Source organism: Hypanus sabinus, chromosome 1 (assembly GCF_030144855.1).
Source record: "Hypanus sabinus isolate sHypSab1 chromosome 1, sHypSab1.hap1, whole genome shotgun sequence".
NCBI lineage: Eukaryota > Metazoa > Chordata > Chondrichthyes > Myliobatiformes > Dasyatidae > Hypanus > Hypanus sabinus.
This window is the reverse complement of record NC_082706.1, coordinates 122022414-122045315: the sequence shown is the minus strand read 5'-3', so window position 1 is coordinate 122045315 and position 22902 is coordinate 122022414. Positions and strand designations below refer to the sequence as shown.

Here is a 22902-nt window from a genome sequence, read left to right as displayed (position 1 = left end):
TCGAGAACAAATCGCAAGTATGCTTTTGGAAACAGTTCTCTCATCACTAGGTGGAAAGCATTGAGAATGACCTTGACAAAGACTTTCTCTAACAACAGGGAAGCCCTATATAATGGGATTTAATTTCTTTCTTGATAACAATTATTATACCTCTGTCATTCACAGATGTGGAAAATGAGGATGGGAGTTTCCTCCCCATTAATTATTTTGAACTTTTCTCTTCTCCCAATGCATTTTTGTTTTTCATTCAACATACATCTTTTACAAAATCATTCACAGATTTGTGATGAGCAAGACTTAAGGAGTTTACTGCAAGATGGAATCCAGGACATTTACATTAAGATTAAGTCCACATAAGTAAATCTTCTAGCATGAGTTGAATTCTTGTTTGTCTCTGAAAAGTTTGCCCCTGTCTGGAATTGATTGGAAAGGGAATGTCATGACAGTCAAAAGTTTAGACTCTGAACAGCATTAGGCCAGAATTTTTCTCCATTGTCATTGCCTCCATGTCCAAAGGGAAGTTACAGACAATTACTTGCAAACATTGTTTACTAGAAGAAGTGTGGTTAACAAAGCATTTAGTTAACAACACACACAAAATGCTGGTGGAACACAGCAGGCCAGGCAGCATCTATAGGGAGAAGCACTGTCGACATTTCGGGCTGAGACCCTTCGTCAGACCTAGGAAAGATAGTAAGAGATTTGAAAGTAGTGGGGGGAGGGGGAATGCAAAATGATAGGAGAAGACTGGAGGGGGTGGGATGAAGCTAAGAGCTGGAAAGGTGATTGGCGAAAGTGATACAGAGCTGGAGAAACGAAAGGATCATGGGACGGGAGGCCTCAAGAGAAAGAAAGTGGGGGGGAGCACCAGAGGGAGATGGAGAACAGGCAAACTAAATATGTCAGGGATGGGGTAAGAAGGGGAGGAGGGGCATTAACGGAAGTTAGAGAAGTCAATGTTCATGCCATCAGGTTGGAGGCTACCCAGCCGGTATATAACGTGTTGTTCCTCCAACCTGAGTTTGGATTCATTTTGACAATAGAGGAGGCCATGGATAGACATATCAGAATGGGAATGGGACGGGGAATTAAAATGTGTGGCCACTGAGAGATCCTGCTTTTTCTGGCGGACCGAGCGTAGGTGTTCAGCGAAACGGTCTCCCAGTCTGCGTGAAAGACCATTTATGTTTTCTTAAGCATTTAGTTGTTGTCCTTGTTTTGTTAGCCATCAGCCTGAAGTCACTGAGGTTCAATGGCGCCATCTTAAACCGGAAGATTTTCCAAAGTCATATTGACCAAGTTGATCAGTGCCGAGTTAATGTACTGAGATAAGAGTGGCAATAGGATCAATACTGATGCCTGTACTTCTTAGTGGGGTACAGTACCCACTCCAGTACACAAAACTACTTGAATGGAAACAAAGCAAATCCAAGTTCACATGAACTAACTGAGTTCAGAATTGCAAGAAAATACAAGGCAGCTCCATGTTCCAAATGAAGAACAATTAATCCAATGGAGAATAAATGGTTCAGACTATTCAAAAATGCACAATGCTTCCAGATAATGTAGTTTTAAAACAAAATTAGAAGTCAAAGCACTTGAACTCTTTCAGCCACAAACCTGCATATAACTGTCATCCCGGAAGCTTTTAGTGACTGAGCCATATGACAGCCACAGTGGGTGACGAAAACTGTTTACCATGTCCAATCAAGGATTTGCAGATCTGCAACTTGTGCTGTCACAATATTGACAAAGTTACAAAATTAAATTTGCTACTCTATGAAGATGCACTTATTTCAATAAAAAAATATCCTGTTCTTCATGCAATTTGGACCAAAAAGGGCCCTCTTTGTTGTTGCACTGTGTTCATAATTCCTAGCATTAAAAAGCCCTTGAGCAACTGTTTCATAAAACAAATGCATCTCTGCATTATTCAATGGGGTATTCAGTTGAATTGCTATGAACTAATAGGCCACTTAAGAAAACATAAATGGTCTTTCACACTGGTATAATATAGCTCCTGTCCAGTGAGATTACGTCATATCTTCTGTATAAACACGTGAATTATTTTAACATTCAAGTGTTGTTGCATCTCATTTTTGATAACATTATACTTTTTAAGGTTGGACTGAATGAGCGAAAAGGTAGAAAGAATGGAAGGAACAAGCAGAAAATAAAGCTAAAACACTCAGAGAATTAAATGAAGCAATCAGTCATATGTCATTCGGTTTGAATTTATATTTGCACAATGATATTTATTTGATGAACAGAGCAACAATATAGCGCCTCTGTCACAATTGATTAAAGGAGAATTAAAAGTTGAACAGAAGGTCAAGCGAAGAGAAATCCATTTAAGAAAATCCTTGGAAAAAAATGTACATCTTGACCTAAATATTTGCGGCATCTATATTAATTTTTACAGTTTCTTTAAATAACATTGGACTGCAAGAATTCACCAAGCAGGGTAAGACTATTTTCCAACAATATGAAAACTTAAACTTTAATTTATATTGTGTTCTTTACCAAATAAAAATATACTCTTGACATTCCCCAAGAGATCCATCCAACAAAATCTAACACCAACATAAAACCATATAAATCTGGATTCATTTAAGAGGTCAAAATATCTGAGATTAAAATTGTTCTTTTGATGAAAAACTGAGCTATGTTTTTATTTTATTCACACTTAAAATTAAGAAAGCAGAAGGTCTCAGAATGCATCTTTGTTTCTTAAATCAATGCATATAATAGAGCATTAATCACATTTAGTCTTTAGAGCAGCCAGGTTGCAGTAAGCTTCTGGAATGAGACTATCAGAAGCTCCCAAATGATCTACTGCTCGATTCTGCCCTTGACTCTCCTCTGCCTTCCCCATGATGGAAAACTGGCACATCGCTTTAACTCGAGGCAGGAAAACTCTCCCGCTCTCTGTACCTGTTCAACTCTTCACACACATGTTCAGACTATGTGTCAGCGTCGATGTTCCCACTCCATTGCCAGTACTTCAGGCTGAATTCACAGGCAGACAAGGCTATCAACCAACAATGGCTTGTGGCATCCAATTTCACCAAGGTCAGGAACAAGATAATAGATTGTTGTCCTTCCTCACCTCGAACTTGGCACCATATAGTTAGTCACTTAGCTTATCCACCACAACCCATTTCAATGCCAGGAACTCCAATTTGTTGGTAGTTTCAATTAGAGGATGACTGACTCCAGCTGACAAATACAACAGGTCTCAACTCCGTGCCCTGATGTTGATTACAGAACACCCCAAGCCCTCTTTGCTGGCATCTGTATGCAATACATATGGAAAACAGGGGTCTGCAAAAGCCAACACAGGCACTTTCATCAGCAGCTCCTTCAGCAACTGAAAGGCCTCTTCACATTTCGCATCCCATCTTGCTCCAAAAGGCTCTAAAGAGCTAAAATAATCTTTACCATCCTCTTCTTTTATCTCTTTCCCAAGGGAGAGTAACCATACAGAAGCTGATTTAAAGGGTGTCTCACTTTAGAGTAGTCCTTCATGACCCTCCAAAAGTACCCACAGAATCCAAGGAACAAGTGCAGGGCACTCACGGTTGGGGCCTTGGAATTGTGGTCACCACCTCTATCTTAGACGAATCTATAGCTACACAATTTTCAGAGACTATGTGCCCAACAAAGTTGACAGACATCTTACAGTATTGGCACTTGTCCAAGGAAGGTTTTAACCCTTCAGCTTTCAGTCAGCCCAACATCTTCAGTAGTCTTGCTTCATGTTCCTCTAAAGTGGACCTGAACACAATGAGGTCATCCAGGTTAACCAACACTTCAAGCAAGTTCATATTCCCCACAGTTTTCTCTATGACATGTTGGAAAGTCACCGAGGCTCCCAATATGCCCTGGGGCATCCTTTCAAATTGGAAGGACATATGAATGTCATCTTCTCTTTGTCAGCCTCACTCACTGTTTCTGATAATACCTACTTTGCACATCTCAGGCAGGCCAACGCATCCTCAGTTCACAGGACTGTATACTAGCAGGGGACTGTACACTTGTTCAGAGTCCAATGGTCCACACATATCTGTACCTTCCTATTCTTCTTCCTGACACCTACTATTGGAGGCACATCAGGGCTTCTGAACTCAGTGATGATCTCAGCTTCCGCAGATGCTGCCGAACATTCTCCCCCTCTGCAGGCGCCAGCTACCACAACCTTCCTCTGGGCGGGGTGTCCTCTGTCACCTGGATGGTGTGGTGAGTGCTCGTGGAACAACCCACACCAAACATAACAGTAGAAAAGACATCTTCTAATTTCAACATCTTCTCTATCAACCTCCTCTTCCAACCACCAGACAACAGGGAGTACCCAAAGTTGAATAACCTGGCAATCCACTTCCTCTTTTTCGGAGTTTCTCTTGCTTGTCTCACAGGGACACTAGACATTACCGTCACCAGAAAGGTGTGTCATTGGCATCCCCCACCTGAGGGTGACCTCCCGACAATTACTGTCATCTGTACAACTGAGGGCTCCTGCAGTTTGGGCCTCACCGGTACCCCAGCAGGTAAGCACTATTCGTCTTCATGGTCTTCTGGAGCATCCACCGAGGATCTCGGCATCAGCCATTCTGGAAAACTTGCTGTCACTCTAGCTACTTCTCCGGGATTCAACACAACCGGTTTGGACGGGGCGTACCACACACTCCCTTATTTATGCTCCTCGTCCCACCCAGTGCGGCCATGCACTTCCTCAAAAGCAGCTCAGAACACGGTGAATGGACAATATTTTCAGAAAGTTTTCTCCAGCCTTCTCCTTACAGGCTTCCATTAGCCTCCTTACAATAGAAGTATTTGTTTCCCAAAAGAACTGAAGCTTCGCCCTTTTCGACTGGGTCCAGACAAACTAACACTGATGTATCAAGGACCTCAGCTACCCCCACATCTGCCTCTGAAAACTCCAGCTTCAATAACAAGTAACCATCATACGACTAGTCATCCATACTGAGTCTCCAGATCTCTAGTGCACTGAGTGTTGTCAATAGTAAACGTGTCGAATACCAGTTGTAACATGAATGGTACAGCAGAGTAACCTGAGAGTCTGTGTCAAGTATGGCTCCAGCATAAACACCCTTGATCTGAAGTGATATGCCAGAACTTGGCCCTGTTAAGCCTTCAGGGATAGGGATTTTCCTGAAATCCAAAGCAAGTACTCAGGATGTGCACAGCACAAATGCAGGTGTGTTCACAGACATTTTTAATCTCTCCCTCTCTCGGTGTAGAGTGCCCTCCTGCTTCAAATTATCCATTGTCCCTGTACCAAAAAAGACCAAGGTAACACACCTGAACAATTGGTGTCCTATAGCACTCACCTCAATAGTAAGCAAATACTTTGAGAAGCTGGTAAAGGATTACACCTGCAGCACGCTACCGCCCAAAATAGACCCCTTACAATTCACCCACCGACACAACCGATTGACAGACGACGCACGAACCACTGCTCTACATACTGTCGTTACACATCTGGAGAAGAGGGATGCTTACGTGAGAATGCTTTTCTTGAACTACAGTTCAGCATTCTACACCGTAATTCCATCCAGGCTGAACAAGAAGCTCAGAGACCTCGGCCTTGACCCTGCCTTGTGCAGCTGGATCCTGGACTTCTTGTCAGATCGCAGGCAGGTTCTAAGAATGGACTCCTTCACCTCCACCCCTCTGACTCTCAAAACAGTAGCCCCTCAGGGCTGTATACCAAGTGCTCTCCTTTACTCTATGTATACCCATGACTGTATCGTCACCCACAGCTCTGCTAATTAAATTTGCTGCCAACACTTCATTGATTGGTCTAATCTCAAACAATAGCAAGGTGGCCTACAGGGAATAAGTCAAGTCTCTGACACAGTGGTGTCAAGAAAACCTCTCCCTCAATGTTGCAAAAACAAAGGAGCTGATTGTGAATTACAGAAGGAATGGAGACAGGCTAACCCCTATAAACATCAATGGGTCTGGGGTTGAGAGGGTAAACAGCTTTAAGTTCCTCAGCATCCACATCACCGAGGACCTCTCGTGGTCCGTACACACCAGCTGTGTGGTGAAAAAGGCACAACAGTGCCTCTTTCACCTCAGATGGATAATTAAGTTTAATATGGCCCCCCCAAATCCTAAGAGCTTTCTGCAGCTGCGCAATTGAGGGCATCCTGACCAGCTGCATCACTGCCTGGTATGGGAACTGTACCTCCCTTAATCACAGGATTCTGGAGCGGTGCAGACAGCCCAGCACATCTGCAGTTGTGAACTTCCCATGATTCAGGACATTTACAAGGACAGGTGTGTAAAAATGGCCCGTAAGATCACTGGGGAATCCAGTTACCCCAACTACAATCTATTCCAGCTACTACCATCCTGGAAACGGTACCACAGCGTAAATGTCAGGACCAACAGGCTCTGGGACAGCTTCTTCCACTGGACCATCATACTGATTAACTCATGCTGATTCGAGTGTATTTCTATATTACACTGACTGTACTACTTATTATAAATTTCTGTAATTGCACATTACACATTTAGACAGAGACGAAACATAAAGATTTTTACTCCTCATGTATGTGAAGGATGTAAGAAATTTCAATTTTGCTTCAGGGTGTTCCTTGAGATATTGATTGGAGCATATCCCCCTCCCTCCCAAGATGCCAGGTCATCCCCTCATTGGGTCTCTTCTAAGTTTCCCAATGACTCTCTCCGCTTAGTTACCCAGGGGCTCACTCTCCAAAGGCTTTCTCGGCCTTCACACTCCCAGCTGAAGTGTCCCTCTTCGCCACAGTTATAGGAGACAATACCGGTTGCTCCCCTACTAGAGAGACCCTGTTCACTAGCAGCCCTCTCTTTCATCCGTCCTCTCCGTGGGTACAACTCCCGTCGGCTTTGTTATGCAGGGTGGCCACACCTGCCAATAACAACCGAGACATCGCAGCTCTAAACTCAGCCACGAGCTCCATTACCACCCCGATAAACTTTTATTTTTTAGTAGGCAATAAGATATAAGAGCAGGAATAGGCCATCTGCTCCATTGAGCCTAGCGTAGCATGTTTGTCTCCTTAGTTGCTTATGATTTATAGCACTGTTTTTGTTTACAACATTCATTATCACATTATTAGTTTTTTTGTCTACATGCCTCCTCCTGTGCAAATGATTTGACTCCCAGTCGACATAACCCTGGCCTATAAAGCACCTCAGAATATTTCATTTTCTTGGAGGCATTATATAAATGCAAATTATTACCATTCCTATAAAATCCCATGCCACACAACCCTCTACAAAAAGATTGGAAAAATAATACCCTTCTTGGTAGCTAAAAATCTAAAGTCACTGACTAATAAGCTGTGAATTCACAATGCAACAAAGCATACAAGGATTTAAAGTCATCATGATTTGACAATTATCCTTAAAACTTGACATTCAAGTACAAGACCACATAAAAAAGCTCAGTCAATAAAAAGTACTACAGTAAAGAAAGCAGATTTAAAAATAAAATTTATTTATTCCATTTGTCTACTTTCTGGGAGTGTTAACAATTTTCTTGCGATATTTTAACTGGCACAGGTACACATTAACTACAGTAGTCCCTTATTCAAATAGAGTTAGCAGCTTAAAGGCTAACCTCACTTTGAGAGCTAACCAAATTGGACAATTCAGCAGTGTTCTGGAGAGTGCTAGAAAGTCACCTTGGGAAGAGTGAACAATCCAGAGACATCATCCTCAATTCCCTCAATCCATTCATTATGGCAGATTATTTTGTTATTTATTGTGATTATGATTTGCTGCTATTAATATTCAACATATTGTCTATGTCCTAAAGGAGTTCAGTGACAATGAAAAATTGCTAATGCCACAAGAACATGGGTACTAGGTAAAAGTTCAAACTTTTGAACACAATGCTATTTTTTGGGGAGTGATAACAATTTTCTTGCTGATATTTTAACCAGCACAGGTAATTGGCATGAATTACAATGCTGTACATGCAGGTTCAGAATATAGCAGCACTGGTGTGTGTTCCCTCATCTTTTTCTGTTAGGTCACCTTGGCATTAGAAGTCACACCAATGATCTCAAACACACACCAATGCTATGTCAAGCCAAAGGGAACACCATTTTATTGTACAAGTCACTTTTGTTCCATCCTCACAAAATTGAAACAAATTAAGATGGATAGGTGAGTTCAAAATTACAGCACTGGACAAATTATACTTCATGCAGCAGAATAGTAGCAAAATCTTTTGCCTTGGAGATAATTTAACATACTGTATAGATATCATAATTTGCAATGCTATATTAAGTGACAAACAATTGAAGGTACATCAGATAACCCTTTCCACTTTCCCATAAGAGTTGTCATTATTACTTGTCCGGATCATTTCTACATATTGGAATGGGACACAGAACTAAAATGTACCAGATTGACTGCAGTGCCACTAAGCCTTAGTTTCCCATTAATAAGCACCAACTTCCAATCTGCAATCTGCCCACATCCTTCCTCAGGTGGAAAACTATTGTGATATGTAATACAGATTTTATACTGTGATCCAATATGTCATCTGATGGAAAGGTCAGGGCATATCATATTTCGTATAGTTCTGGGTTTCTTCCAAAAAAAAACTAAAAATAAACCTATCTTGCTTCAGCAGTGGGAAGTTTTTCCAAGGATTGCCTAACATTTTGCTTGCTGGAGTCAACATCTGAGTGTTCTGAATGTTTTTTCCAATAATGATTCCAATGAAAGACACCACAGAAAAAATAACATTTCAAGTAGATCTGTGAAAAAAAATTACTACAGGAGGATTCACTTGTACATGCAAATAAATTAATCCTCACAATCCTCCCAGCCCCCAAAAAATTTTGGTTTGCAATGAGATTAAAAATGAAAGTAGCTTTGGGTCCAATTCAGATTTTCATTTTGATTCCATTCAAGGAAGGGTCAAATTCTTCAAGTAAAACTCTTTGTGGCAGATTAAAAAAAAATCTAAAGGAACAAATTAAGGCAGGCTTTCAACTTTCCTGGCTATGTGGGTTGTTTTATGAATTCAGACTAAACAATATTTTCATATTTTGCTCAGAAAATGTGGATGCCAATTTAAATATGGATGTTATCATTTGTTCTGGGTATTCCTTATAACAGAAGTCTTTATTAATCAAGATTTTGATCTCCCAATTTTGAAAGTTGATCTTCTATTTGGTCAAGATCATCACCATCTAATTTTAAGTGCACCTCTCATCTTCCATTTCCATAAAATGACAGAAACTGGCAGCATCCCTCCCAATACTTTCCTCAACCTCTTCCCATCATGAAAAATCAAAAGTACATGCTGAATCCTAGAGTCACTGTCCTGTTTTGTTTTAGATTTTTGTTCAAATTACATTACCATTTTTTAAAATTGAACTACATTTGTTTTATTTATATGTTACAGAATAAAAATATTTCAAGCTACAAATTTTATTCTATTAAGATTCTATCTGCTTGCCTTACCCCATCAGTTTACTCATGGCCTGCATTAAAGGTGTGTTATTTTGTGTTCATAATTCTTTCACTCAATTTCATTCTTAACTTTTACTTTCTATCATGGAGTCCCTTAAAATTCAGTAGCAGGAATTGTTCATAATGAACTATTAACTTCAACAATAATAGAGCACCAGGTCATGTATAATGGGCTACGCCGTCTCTGAAGATTGTGATGCTGCCTCATGTTAAGAAAAGAAAGTGGTATTATTTGTTCTTCCCCATCACAAGAGCAGATATTTAACCGACCAGTCAAAATTGAGCATTATTGCTTACTTGATTGCTTGAAGATAAATCCAATGACAATTTTTCATTTTATAAAAACTCTTAAAACACTTTTTCCACTGGTGATCTAGTAACAATTGTTTGGATAAAGTATACAGTGCCCAAGTGATTGATTAAGTCTTAAATGCACATTATTGATCCAAACATGTTGCAAAAGAATTTTTCTGCAGTTGCAATAATGCTTTTGAAAAACAAAACTGTCATACAAAAATAAACCGGTACAATTAAAACTATAAAAGTCAGTGAACCAAGCGCTACACTTACATGAAGTATGTTCTTTCCTGATTCCCAGTAGAGCTTCCAACAATAAATATTATTAACCTGAAGAACTGGCATTCAACTGTTGCGCAATGTACAGCAAGTGGATTCCTGAAGCAGTTGTCAACCTTCCTGGACTCACAGGGAGCTGTCCATTCAGCACCACAAAAATGGCAAACACAGACTACAGATGCTGGAATCTGGAGCAACAAATAATCTGCTGAAAGAATTCAGTGGATTGAGCACAGTTGTGGGGGAGAAGAATCATTGATGTTACAGGCCGAATCCCGGTTCCAATTCTGATGCAGTGTTTCAACCCAAATTGTTGATGGCATTGATTCAACTGAATGGCGCGTTTCTTGTCAATTCAAGATACATCTAGTCCAGTCCCAATCATCACAAAACAGACTTGGCACTCTGGATGTATTCTTAATGCTGATAAGTGTGAGGTGCTACATTGGTAGGAATAATCCAAATAGGACATACATGGTAAACGATAGGGCACTGAAGAATGCAGTAGAACAGAGTGATCTAGGAGTAATGGTGCATAGTTCCCTGAAGGTGGAATCTCATGTGGATAGGGTGGTGAAGAACGCTTTTGGTATGCTGGCCTTTATAAATCAGAGCATTGAGTACAGGAGTTGGGATGTAATGTTAAAATTGTACAAGGCATTGGTAAAGCCGAATTTGGAGTATTGTGTACAGTTCTGGTCACCGAATTATAGGAAAAGATGTCAACAAAATAGAGAGAGTACAGAGATTTACTAGAATGTTACCTGGGTTTTAGCACCTAAGTTACAGGGAAAGATTGAACAAATTAAGTCTTTATTTTTTGGAGCATAGATGGTTGAGGGGAGACTTGATAGAGGTATTTAAAATTATGAGGGGGATAGATAGAGTTGCGGTGGATAGGCTTTTTCCATTGAGAGTAGGGGAGATTCAAACAAGAGGACATGAGTTGAGAGTTGGGGGCAAAAGTGTAAGGGTAACACGAAGGGGAATTTCTTTACTCAGAGAGTGGTAGCTGTGTGGAACGAGCTTCCAGTAGAAGTGGCAGAGGCAGGTTTGGTATTGTCATTTAAAGTAAAATTGGAAAGGTATATGGACAGGAAAGGAATGGAGGGTTATGGGCTGAGTACAGGCCAGTGGGACTAGGTGAGAGTAAGCGTTCAGCATGGACTAGAGGGGCCATGATGACCTGTTTCCGTGCTGTAATTGTTATATGGTTATATGGTTACAGTAACTGCATGCAAAGGCCAACTTTCTGCATGTTGCCTCATTTTATAGGTGTGAGGGCAAAGACATCCCTTCTCGTCTCAACAGACATATTGGAGCTTCTGGTACACTAAGTTTCTCCTAACTTTCATCCCCTCCCCCAATCAAGTTTCAAGAACTGAACTTCCCCAATCTGGATGCAAAGGTTTACAGTGGACTACACTGCCCGCTGATACCACCCATCCATATAATCCCTCACCTAGCCAGGAACACGAGCTGCAGTCGGGCATTTGTCTGAACTGCACAAGTGTGATGCATAGCCTCATGTTGCTCCAGACACTTTGTGCAAGCTGGTGAGCACATGGCACCAGTTAACAGTTATGGCTACTCAAGCATTTGTTCCATTTCTTTACATTTTATTTCTAGGTTGTTTCGGGGGGGCAGTTAAATATCAACCACATGAGAGAGTCTGGAATAGACTAGTTAAGGAAAAAAAAATTCAAGAGTCCTAGAACCTCTGACACACATATTCAAGCCCAAATTTAAGAACCTTAACCTTGACACCCTCCCCCCAAACACATCAGAACAGGCTCCCACAATATTAAATTCAAACTCCAACCACATGTATTCCTACCTTCCAAAAGAACTAGTTTGTTCTTTCTCCCTCCATTTTAAATAATTGTTCTTTCTTAGTGGTCTTGGGTGCTTCTGATCACATTCACTACAATACTGAGAAGACGTGGTTATCAAATTGTTCCCTCCTTTAAGCATGAAGCAAATGAGAATGCAGTAGCTCAAAGATTTACTAACATGAGGCCGAAGACTAAAGTATATGGATTTATATTGTATGGGTCTTATGTGGAGTTTCAAATATACATCCCAGGTCAAAAGTCACCACTTATGTATGCTAATACAGCAACTTAACTGCCAAGATAGGTTTGTAATTCATAAGGGTAGTAATGGAGAAACAAGGAGATTGGGGTTAAGGAGCAAAGTAAATCAGCCCTGATCAAATGGCAGAGCAAATGCAATGAGCTGAATGGCCATATTTTGTTCCTATCGTATTTCATATGATTTTAATATAGAATCATAGATAAGAACAGCATAGAAACAGGGCTTTCGGCCTACCCAGTCTGTGCTGAACCTTTTAAACTGCCTACTTCCATTGAACTGCACCAACATCATAGCTCTCCATACCCCTATCTTCCATGTGCCTAACCAAACTTCTTAAACAACTGAAAGTAAGCTTGTATGCACCAATTGCAACAGCAGTTCATTCCACACTCTCATGGTCCTCTGAGTGAAGAATTTTCCCTTCAAATTCGTCTTAAACTTTTCACCTTTCACCCCTAACCCATGACCTGTGGTGGCACAATCTCAGTGGGAGAAAGTCTGTTTGCATTTACCCTCTATACCCCTCAGTTTTTCATAGCTTGATCAAAATTCCTCTCTATCTTCGACATTCCCAGGAATAGAGTCCCAATCTATTCAATATTTCTTTATAATTCAGGTCCTCCACACGCAGCAACATCCTTATAAATTTTCTCTGTACTCTTTCAATCTTATTTACATCTTTCCTGAAGGTAGGTGACCAAAACAGCACACAATACTCCAAATTAAGCCTTACCAACATCTTAGACAACTTCAAAACATCCAATCTCCTGTACTCAATACTTTGGCCTATGTGCCAAAAGCTTTCTTCATAACTCTATCTACGTATGACTTCACTTTCAATGAATTATGCACCTCTACTCCCAGATCCCTTTGTTCTACCCTCCTCAGTCACCTACCATTCACTGTCTAAGACCTACCTTGGTTGGTTCTACCACAATGCAACACCTCGCTCTTGTCTGCATTAAACTGCATCTGCAATTTTTCACCCACTTTTCCAGCTGACCCAGATCCTGCTGCAAGCCATGCAAGCTCTCTATCCACTACATCCCCAATCAACACATTTGCTGATCCAGTGAATACTTACCTACAAGAACAAAACATTTGTATTTAGGAAGAACAGCAAAACAAATGTAAAATTCACATACACTTATAAAATTGCACTCAACAACAATAAATTGATCTCTGAAGAGGATAACATGTTTTTACCTGATTCTGCTGCTTCTCCCCACCATATTCTCCAAAGCTTCAGACTCAGTCTCCATAAAACAGACTCATCATTTCTCCAGTTTCTGTCCCATTTCAAATGCTCACTGATCTCCTCCAGTCTCAACCTTTCAGTACACCTCTGTGCATGGAGATGATGGTACCATTTTCCAAAAGACAAGTGATCCAGTATATTTGGCAATTCCAGGCAGATAATTTGTTGAGTGGCACATAACAAATTTCAAAGCATTCACTTAGACTCATGCAATCATCGTATTTTGAAGACAAAAGGGAGGCAAAAGGCAAATTATAATTTTACCTTGCTCACATGCAGGCCAGGGGATAAAAGTTATTTCAAATCTGCAAGATTTGTGAAGGAAACATTACAAATGAAATCTGCAAGGATGGCACAGTTGTCAGTCAGAAGAGTTCTAATTTGTTTGTCACAAATGCATGAACCTAATACTGCAGGAATGCTCCTGTACACATTCTGCTAAGTGAGATAGATGTAGAATATCCTGCAGTTCAAATGATGCCTTTGTGCTGCAGCCAATTCAATTGTCAAAATGATTTCAGGCAGCAAGGTCTTTTGAAATTGACTGAAAATGCAAATGATTGAAATAATAGCAGGAAGCGCAATCCATTGCATTCCCACTTCTACATGCCATTTAGCATAGAGTAATTGGGACAGTGATAGTTTACTTAATCCAACACAATTCCCACAGCAACTAAATTGAATGTGATAATGGCTGACAATTTACCATTTCATAATGCATGTTTTCATTATATTATTTTCCTTAAAGTCTTATGGAGCAGAATGAGTAAAAGGGTAGAAAAGACTTCTAAGCTCATATGTCTATTTTATCAGGCATGCCATTAAATGCTGTTACCCTATTTTTCCTCACAAATTATGTGCAGCAGTAGCAAAATGCACTTTATCAACCATGTAGAAAAAGTATCCAAAACATTGACTCAGCTGTCAGTCTACCAGGGATGCCCACCAGAAGTTTGCATTGTGCTTCAACTAAAACAAATGGTTTGAAGACTATCATGCTACAGCAAGGACAACTTGGACTATTTCCCCCTCATACACAAGCTGTTGTATACATTTCATAAAAATGCTATTCACCATAACCAACTGACTTTTGGCAAAAAGTAACAATAAAAATATTAAAACACAAGAAAGTCTGCAGATGCTGAAAATCCAAAACAACACACAATAGTGGAGGAACTCAGCAGGTCTGTAAACACCCATGGAAATGAACAAAGCGTTGACATTTCAAGTGAAGACCTTGCTTCAAGGCTGACACATTTGTGTCCGTCTCTTTAATTGGATCTTTTAAGCTTCAAAGATTTGAGACAGCAGGATAGACAGTCCAGGTCCTGCATGTGATCAATTACACAACTGTCTTGCCTTGTGGTCCAAAGTTTGCAAGTTTTTTTCCTTATCCTAACTTGAAATACTCTAAACAGGAATCAAACTTTCTTGTTTACAAAATGGAAGTAAAGAATAAAAGTATTAGAGATACACAAATGACCACAGATACAGGAATCAGGAGCAAAAATAGTCAACTTTTGGGTTGAGATAAAAGTAGCAGTGCCAACCAAAATTTATCCCTGAGTCAACATCATTGGAAGAGATTATTTGGCCATTATCACAAGTTTCTTGTCAAGAATTTGCTCTGTTCATATTGGCTGCTGCTTTTCCTATAGTAATGCAGTAATTACAGGTCAGAAGCACTTAGTTGGAAAATGTTTCGGGGAAAATCACAATAGTACAATACAGACACAAACCTTCCATTCCTCAAACTCCACTGACAACAATAATTACCAGCTCTGGGCAGTTTGAGATACATGGCCTCTTTCTGCATTGCAAATGCTAAATTTCCAGTGCAAGACTCCCCGCATCTGACAAATGCTGAAGAGAATGGAAATTAAGTAATGCTTTATCACATATCCATTTTAAAAATCTGTATGGATAACATACAGACTCTTCCATCTAACAAAACTGTGAACTTCACAAAAACATTAACAAATCACGGCACATATTAATCCCACTACATTCATATCAATTCTCTTACCTGAAGAAGTGTTCAGGCATTATCGACAACCATTTAAAATAATGACACATTACACTAACAAGAACAAGGAGCTGCCCCTTGATGTGCTTCACCATTCAATTATTATCTACAGTTATCTCAATTTTTTCTTCCACCTTATATATATACTAGTGGCTACTGCCCCTTCCCCCCCCCCAATTAAAAGTGTACCCTTCATTTCCAAAATTTTGGAAAATTAGGCCCAGAAAAACTGCATTATTCTCAGCTATTTATTTTAATACAGTTCCCTTTGCTGAAAGGATCATGTTCTTGAGATTCTGGTTATGCCAACTTTATTTTCTCCTTCACTGCCATTTTTGGTTCAATGGTAAAGGAATATTGCTTGCAAACATTAATTGTTACTTCATTGCTTTTACATAAGAAATGCACCAAACTAACTGATCACCAAAATTATTTAAAAGAATGTTACAGGGAGGTGTTTTATGAAAATCTTGAGGAAAAAGTACATCTAGTTTACATTCCATATAATTCAGGAATTCTAAAACAGGCCCACAAGTCCACGCGGACATCAAACACACATTTAGGTTAACCCTACAAAAATCCTACTTTACTGTCCCCATATTCCCAATTTATCCACAATTCTACCACTACGATTTTATCACTACATGGAATTGATCACAGCCAATTAACCTATCAATCCATGCATCTCTGGAATGTGTGGGAATTCCTGAAGGATCGAGAGGAAAAAAGGTGATGTTTGCCACATTCCTTTAAGATTCAAGACCTTACTCTGCAAATGGATCCTGGACTTTCTTATTGGAACACTACGGGGTCTGCGTGAATTGGTAAGATAGGCCTTCTTCACATTACTACTGACTGGGAAGAGGTACAGAAGCTTTAAGATCCATATTTGATGTCCTAAGAACAATATTCTTCCCCTCCATCAGATTTCTGAACAGTCCATGAACCCATAAATACTACCTCATTAATTATCTTCTTTCACTATTTTGTTGGTGTACTTACCGATATTCATTAGGCTGCAAATAAACATCCCTCATCACAAATGTCAATAATAAACCTGATTCTACTTCTGAACCCATTTCCCAAGCTCCCTTTCAACTCACCAGGAAGTTATAATACTGTGCACCATCTGAAATAAAGTGGATTAAAAGTATATCAGGATATTAATAGAATATCATTCAACAATTCAAATTAAGCATGCTGGATTATTGAGGTTTTACTATGCTAGAAAAAGCACAAAACAATTTCAATGCAGAGCTCTCAAAGTAAAACATGAAGAGGTGCAACAGAGATGCTGTAATCTGGAGGAATAATCCATCTTCTGGAGGAAATCAGCGTGTTGAGCATTATTTGTGGTCGGTGGAGTGGAGCTGATATGGTAGGAGGTAAAAATTTCTGACAAAATCCTTCATCGTTAATGGAAAGTTACAAGTTCGGTGGCCTAAAGTCAGCAGGAAAAGAGGTATAGTGGCTTCACAGATATTACTGAAAAGTAGCCATAGCATTGCAGGTATGGGGCATTTAGGGATGTGGTTGAACACATTCAGTCGGAATTACTAATATATTATCAAACAGGAAAAGGAATACCCAGAACAGTGACATCTTTGGAAATATGTTTTGACCAATGCACTATGCCAGTGAAAATGCAATATGTATTAAATTAAAAAAAACTGTTGTGAGAAACTCTAAACTGACAGTCGAGTGTTTCCATAGCAACAGGATCACAGCTGTAAGATATTTTAATTATTACAAGCAGGGGGACAAAGGTTTTGCATACATGCCTAGACAGAAACAAAATAGAGGCAGCCATGCAAAGTCCCAATGCAAGGAAAATAATTGTACAGTAGTTGAAACTGCAGGAGAGGTTGACACAACATCCAGATGGATGAGCAATGCAAGGAACACAGCCTGACACCATTTACTCCACTGGTAGTGACAAAAAGATGATTTTAAAACTAAGGGCAACACTCTTTTTCTCTCTCTCTCTCTCTCTCTCTCTCTCACACACACACACACACACACACACACACACACACACACACACACACACACACACACACACAAATACTGGAAAACATCAGCAGATCAGGCAACGTCTATGGACTGGAATAAACAGTTGGTGTTTCAAGCCGAGATCCTGCATCAGGATTTCCAGCATCTACAGAATCTTGTGTTCAAAATTAAAGGCATTATTGATATTGACAGAACAACAAATCATTGTCATGAGAAAGGACACTCAAAATCAGAAGTTTACTCAGGTGCCTCTGGTGACAACACTTTGAAATTAAAGAACAGAGTCCGGTAAGTCAACAAAAACAATATGAAAAATTGAATGTGTGTTCCTTAATAATGGCCAGAAGCAAAAACTTATAACATGTTATGAGACTGACCTTGCCAGGGAAAAAAATTGTTAAAAGATTCGAAGATGGATTGGAAAAAAAATACTTGAAATAAACACATCACATGAATATGAAGACATACGAAAGTATTCATTGTACAGAGACCAAGGGGCATAATGCTCATATTGTTTTAAAATAGCCAGCAGACAAATCTATTGCAAACCACAACCTATGCTCTTTGCACTGAAAATCTGGATAGAAATGTGCAATGTCAGCTTGGGTGAAAGTAGTACAGAATGAGTAGGTGAAACCCATCATATTGGTCCCAAAGGCAGACTAATCCATTTGGCACTGCAGAGTTCTCAGAGAAATTCAATAAAATCAGTAAAGGACAATGCTCTTTGCTTCTATCTCAAGACCTGTTCACTGAGTTGTCATACACAAGTTTTTCTGGGGTGACTTTGGTAAAACTCACAGACGTGCAAAAGCCAAAACTTCCTGAGAATTACTACTCACAAGAAGTTGTGCTTCTATATGAAACATAACTGGACAGTATAAAATCAGCAGCAATAAATACAATCTTTATAATTTTTACAAAAATATAGAAGTAACATTGGATAGGATGCTACTATGATCTAGTACAGCTGTGCAGATGATATTATAATTGCAGCACAGAATCAGAGGACCAGCCCAAGCTCAAGGGAACATTTAGAAGACTGCACCAGCATAATGTCAAACTTAAAGCAAAAGTGCTGACATTCAGGAGATGGGTAAATTACTTAGGCCTGTAAGTGACTGAAGATGGGTTGCAGCCAATAAAGGAAACAACAGAATGCTCAAGAAACAGATGAAAATTTCCTGTCTTCAAACAGTAGTTAAACTTCATCCATCATTCTAATGGGAATATCTGGAACTACTCAAAAAGACCAATCTTTGAAGTTGTATGAATGAATAATCTTTCAAATAGACAGATTTAGATACAGATCAGTCTGGATAGATAAAGCTATTCCAACACAAGACACTAAAATTTATCTATCAACTGGCGTTGCATAAAGTGATGTAGTGATCCCAAAAGAGGTGACAGGTGGAAACAATGGAAGAATTTCTATGACACAATACTTGAGGTAAATACTAAGGCAGTGTCTAAATGATTTATCTATTGGCCTGGCATTGACAAAGACAAAAAAGACCCAGCATGTCAATGTACATTATGTCAAAAATGTCAAAAGCAACTCATGAAGCAGCACATCAGGTGTGGAAGTTGTGAGCATAGCCATTCCAAAGCTTTATATTGACAAATATTTAAAAAGGAGCAATCCAATTTTGGCATTAACCAAGAGGCCTTTGAATTAAATAAAAGTCAATTCAAACAGCTGTCAGATCATGCAGTGTAGGAGTCCAAATTCACCATGCACAGTTTATCTGAAGATTTTTTTAAAATCAGTTAACAGTCCATCAATCAGATCCATTTGGTTTGAATAATTTATAAGTTATTCAATAAAGCACCATTTCACTTTTCCCTCTCATCCACTTTCCATACAATGGGAAATCTGAGTGTGCGATGCAAAAATGAAACAGGTTAAAGAGAAAATCAAATATGATTATGAAACAATGACGTGCAACATCTCTGCTAGGCAGAACACTGTCCTGCTAGGTGTATTAAAGATTGAATATTGTTTAGCTCAAGCAACAAGTGCTGGAGAGGAAATGGAAAGTGTACACCAGTCCAAACTATTTTCTGCATGGTAGTGTTCAAGGACTGGGATTTATTGAAACTTTACAACAGTTACCACAAAGTTTATATCAATCATCTTCTCTTGATAACATAGCAGTAAGGACCTGGGGATTGAAAATGTTTCTGAAGCAGATCCCACAACTGATGAAGAATCAACTGAGAATTAGTTATTGAGATATTGAGATATTGAGAATTAGACAATGCTCCATAAACATAGGAAGGATTTATACATTCCGTACAGAAGGCATCAGTACAATCAAGAAGATGACAGAGAGAATGCAAACTGCTTACTCAGTCAAAGCTGTAAAGTGTACAACACTTCTAAATCTGTTCATCATGTATTGTTAAAGGGAGGCTCGTAGTGTAGCATATAAAATATTGTTTAGGATGAATACTTGGTGCTATAAGGATTATGTCAGCTAATAACTGTTCTCTGGGCAGCAATATGTTAGCAAGATGAAAACAAGATGTCATCAACAACCAAAGGCAACATTGCAGACAACTCACAAAACTACTAAATACCATAGTAGATGGTCCTGAGGAAAGCTCTCTGCCCAAAACATCAACAATTTGTTCATTTCCTTAGATGCTGCCTGACCTGCATTTTGTGTGAGTTGCTCTGGATTTCCAGCATCTGCAGAATCTCGTGTTTACTCTAGTAGATATACTTCTGAATTGTGACTGCTGCAGTCTGTGGCCTGTGGTTTCCCTTTAATGGATGTTCTTCTGAACAAACCAAATAATCTGGCACTTTTATGAACTTCTGGGGTGTTCAGCAAACTAGCCCTGCGAGAGCGCCGTGTGGTGAGGGCAGCCATCACAGGGGGTTGGGTGAAACATCGAGGCCTGAAGGAGAAAGATGAACCCAGGGATGGCTCCATTACTCCAGCAATTAAAGTGTCGAGCAAGATTAAAATTGTCAAGGAAAGCAGAGGAAAGCAGGTGTTCAGTACTGTCTGCCTGATTGACTGGTCTCCCTCTCTTCCTGCTACTACCATCAAGTGTGAGGTACAAGTCTTGAGTTCCAAGCCGCCAGTTTAGGGAGAAGTTATCACCCTGCAGCCATTGGCCTCCTGGACGAGATTCACTCACCTCAGCACTAAGCGAACTCCATGGCTGTGGACTCAAATTCGGGGACTCTGCAGTTCATGCCCCATATGTTTCTGCATTTTTTTTAAAAAACGTTTGCATGACGTGATCAAGGCCGAGGGGCCAAGGACGAAATGGTATTCAGCTCACTACTCCAAGGTTTACTCACTTCATCACTGACCTGATTTTGCAGCTGTGGCCAGAATCATCGGCACAGGCCTCAGTGCTTAACTGGCTCTGTGGCTGTGGCCTGCACTTATCAGGCTGCTGGACCAGCTCAGTGGCTCCTGGGCTGGCTTCACTCGGCTCAGCACTGAACTCGCGCCGTGGCTGAGGACTCTCTTTCAGGGGATCGGCAATTAATATTCTGTGCATTATTTGTTTACTTTTTCATTGTTTCCATGATTTGTTCAGGGTTTTATTGGACATTGTGTGTTTGTTGTATGTTTTTTTTATTGTGTTTCTTTGTATTGTTGCAGCCTGTAAGAAGACAAATCTCAAGTTTGTATGCAGCATGCATACTTTGAATATTTACGTGACTTTGAATATTTACAGAAAGTTCTAGTCTCTGATATCACTGTGTGCATGCCCTACAAGTAGATTATGTTAGAAATGTGGTCGTCTTAACTGTCCCCCAAATAGCCCAGGAAGCCATTCAGTTCAATTGCAATTAGGAATGCACAGCACGTGCTGGTCTTGCCATCCAACAATTATTTCTCACCAAGATAAATAAACAGACTTTGGAATCCTTTCCAACCCTTCATTTTCATATCCCCGCAACACAACCTCCTTCACCTCTTATTGTTTTTCATGGCAGTTCTTCAATGCTTTCATTCTATGCCTCTGCAGGAAATGCTAAGCCAACCAGTCAAATTAGGTTGTTGATCCTAACAGCATGAAAAAGAGTAATGCACAAGTATAATCTCAGGTTTAATGTTTGCCTTCATCCTCGTTCCCTGGCACTGTTTCAGTTAACTCTTCTCAATCCATTCCTACAATTCTCATTTGGGAATCTCACTCCCAAAACAAAACCATCTGCGAGCTGCCAAATTCAGCAGAAAACCATAATTGCAGCATCACATTCCCAAAACAACACGCTCAGATTCTATTAGATTAGATTGCAGGCCCAACATGGGCCAAGTGATAAGGTCCACTTGTCATCGGATCAAATGTAACATCATTGGGAAAGCAAACAGAGAAAATGTGCAAGGAAAAGAAGAGTAAACAGACTGCCTGAATGAGTGGTGGACAGAGATCAGGTAAAACTTCTGTTAAGTACAAAGAAAAAGAAAATTTAAAGTCCGCATAAAGACTAGTGAGGGATTATTGTGATCTGCAAACACATAACAGTATAGCCCAAATGCTGACCTGGACTGTGGTTTCCTCTGATCCTATCTATTATAATACAAAAATTCAAAGAATGATGAGATATCTTACAGTGCAGAAGTTAAATAGACAGTTAGAAAAACACAACAGGATTATGATATTTTGAGACCACCTTCCAAGACCCCAGAAATGGCGGGTACACACCAGAACTAGAGCACAAGGGCAATTAATTGGATCCTACCCTGGTTTTGTTGGAGAACCACCTTTAAATAACTTCTCTTTGCTTGGCATTTTCAAAACAGATTAATTTCTAACTGCCCAGTGTTCCCTTAAATGGGGTTGAGCAGAGATGGAGTAAAACCTTTAATATTAACAATTACACACTGCATTGTACAATGGTGGGTCACATCTGGAACTCACTGCTATTCTTCAGTTGATGTCTCCCAGGTGCACCTATTCCCTTCAGGCTACATGTATTTCCAGTTCTGCACTGGTTGCCTGTTGGTGGCAACCCTGAAATCATCACCAGGATGGGGACTCATCTGAACAGAATCTATCTGTCTGCCAAATTCTATTCAGAGCACGTTGTTCTGTGAGATGATACATATTGAGTCCACCCACAGAATGAGAGCACTGGCATTATTCGTGCACAGCTCAAGGGATGTTGCACAACACAAATGCCAACACTTCTAGAAATGAGCAGGAAAAAAAAGAAAATCTGAAGGGTGAAGTGAGAGGAGGCAATGTCGTGGCTGGTAAAGAAAACTTTACTGTCACCAAAAAGCAGTCAGGCACATTGTGAACGAAAATGTTTTATTCCTTTCTTTAACAAAATAAAGTACATTGAGAAACTTTCATGCTTAAGTGCTTTGAAAGTACACTTACTTTATATCAATGCCATTTGCATTAAAACATATCATTTGCACATCTCATTCTCAATAATTCATTG

General features: G+C 39.7%; 1 protein-coding gene across 2 annotated transcripts in view; it reads right to left on the bottom strand.

Annotated features, from left to right (window-relative positions):
- Nucleotides 1-22902, bottom strand: part of tsnare1 (T-SNARE Domain Containing 1) — a 1003225-nt gene that overhangs the window by 924333 nt on the left and 55990 nt on the right. Inside the window, exon 1 of one of the 2 annotated variants that reach the window (XM_059975433.1) lies at nucleotides 16568-16587. The exons of the other annotated variant lie outside the window; for it this stretch is intronic. The gene's annotated coding sequence lies outside the window, so the exon portion shown is untranslated. Of the gene's footprint in view, nucleotides 1-16567; nucleotides 16588-22902 lie in introns of those variants that run through there. 2 annotated transcript variants of the gene reach the window in all.